Source organism: Sphaeramia orbicularis, unplaced genomic scaffold (genome assembly GCF_902148855.1).
Source record: "Sphaeramia orbicularis unplaced genomic scaffold, fSphaOr1.1, whole genome shotgun sequence".
In the NCBI taxonomy this organism is placed as follows: Eukaryota; Metazoa; Chordata; class Actinopteri; order Kurtiformes; family Apogonidae; genus Sphaeramia; species Sphaeramia orbicularis.
In genome coordinates, this window is record NW_021941704.1 from 39258 (window position 1) to 41815 (window position 2558).

The following is a 2558-nucleotide window of genomic DNA, read 5'->3' on the forward strand; positions in this document are numbered from 1 at the left end:
TCCTCTAAACCACATTAAACAACTTCCTGTCGGAGTCGCTCGTGTGTTTAAATAATGTGACACAAAACGCTTGACTGACAGGAGTCGACCAAGAAGGGCTCCTATTGGTTTAGAAGGGGGCAGGGGGCGGGGCATCGTAGACTGACAGCTCAGTGGATCTGGTTGGATCAAAACTCCAGCGATCAAAGTTTCAAAGAAATGAAATAATTTAGTTACAAAGAAGAAGCACCGAGAAAAAAGAGAAGAAACACTTCAAGTTCCATCATGGATTAAATAGAACAAAACATACACATTAAAATGATCATCTCATATGTGTTAATTAGCAAAAAACACTCATTTCTTTTGTCATAATGTATAGATCACTGTCACAGTCCACATATATTTGATCTTATTCACTGATGAAGCCCATACAAACCAAATGTTGGAATACCAGTCCAGTCCAGTCCAGTCCAGTCCACAGCTTCTATTGGCCCAGAATCACTGCAATGAAGACCAAAATAAAACATGGAAGTCACACAGGATTTCAAACTGATCTGTAGAGCAGATGGTTTTAAGGTTGTACCCATAATACTACTACTACTACTACTACTACTACTAATAATAATAATAGTCATAATAATAATAATAGTAATAATAATAATAATAATAATAATAATAATAATAATAATAATAGTCATAATAATAATAATAATAATAATAATAATAATAATAATCTGTATAGTATGTTTACAGTTGTGCTCATTAGTTTTCATACTTGAGCAGAATTTATGATTCTTTGGCTGTTTTCAGAGAACATGAATAATAATAGAAGGTCTGCACGTGACGTCACCGCCGGCAGAAGTCCCCACAGTTGTGCAGACAGAGGCAGATGAGTGACAGCGTCGGCTTCAGTCCTGTCTGAACCGAAGAACAAGACTGAATCCAAACTGGGGCAGAGCTGTTGTGTTTCTTAAAGCAGTGGGAGCTATCGTTTACAGACACCCAAAGACAAAGAAAACAGAAGCAGATGGATCCACAAATCCAGGAAACCAAACCTAGATCTGTGGATCCTGTTTGGGGTCAGCTAACATTCACTGATGCTGTATTTTTGGTCCAATCAGACCTGAAATGACCTGTTGTTTTGGCTAACGGTCCTTCTTAGTGCAGCTCTTGGTTTCATGATCAGATCTTTCCTGGTTTTTGTCTCATTTTGTGATTGTGAACCTTGTGCTCCTACATGATTAGTAAACGAACTGAAACTGAGGCCAACCTAGTTTTACAAATACGGAGGAACTGGAGAATAAAGCTACGACGCAATGAAGGTGGAATCGTTAAGCAGAATCGTTAAGCAGAATCGTTAAGCAGAATCGTTAAGCAGAATCGTTAAGCAGAATCGTTAAGCAGGCAGGCAAGTGATTCCAAGGAATCGAGCTACTGGGATCCACTGTCTCAAAAAGAACTGGTTCGGGATTCCCATCCCTAGTAATAACAATAAATTTGCATCTAATCTCCGCCTCCTACAAGAAATTAGAAGGAAAATTTTAGGTCCGGTTCTTATAAACACAAAACACCAGTTGAGTATAAACTTAAAAGCTTCTTCCTGCTGGAGGGGTTGCACACAAGGACACAGAAGTAAACCCACCCACATTTTTCGGTCCTGTATAAAAAAAATACAACTTTTTGGAAAGATATTGGAATAAAAATAGAACAGATTTTGGGTTTTTAATTACACAACCCTCTTTACCACTTTGGTCCCAGTGTGGTCTGCTTGTCTTCCAGACAGCTAAAGCTCACTGTCGCTTACATAAAAAAAAACGTCCAGTTATTTCAACATAAATTCATCCTCCGTTCCTTTTTCAGAAAATGCTCAGTGTCCTTATCGAACCAAATAAACAAGTAAACGTGTCCCTTCAGTCCAGTGTACCAGTTAGTCCAGTGTACCAGTTAGTCCAGTGTACCAGTTAGTCCAGTGTACCAGTTAGTCCAGTGTACCAGTTAGTCCAGTGTACCAGTTAGTCCAGTGGTTGTGTTTTCTTCCAGGTCAGTAAATGAACAGTTCATTTGGTTTCTGTGATTCCACATCAGAATGTGTGACGGTATTAAACTGAACTGTGTCAGTGAAGGAGCAGATCTGAGAACAGCTGTCAATCAAACCGCATTCAGCCTTCGGACCCGTCCTCCAATCGGCGCGCGGAAGCTCGGCGTCCGGCCCAGCCGAGCTCCGCCCACAGCTCCATTCATCCCCGGAGACGCCAAGCGTCCAGGGGCGGGACGACAGGTGTGATGTGTCCAGTGCTGGTCCAGTCTGTAGTGGTTTTCCAGCAGTTCCACTCAGTCCCATTGAAGGTCATGGACGCTGAGCGTCTACGGACAAATGCACTGAGCAGAGATGGAATGAACAAACACAGACACGGGAATGGAGGAGAAGTGAACAACATCCAGTCCACTGATCTGGGATCAAACTGATTCTGACCAACTGGTCTGAGAGACGAACGTGTTCCAACACATTTGGAGTCAATGAAATGAAAACAACTGAACAGATTTGAGCATTTAATGGGAGTCATGTTAGGGTCAGAGGA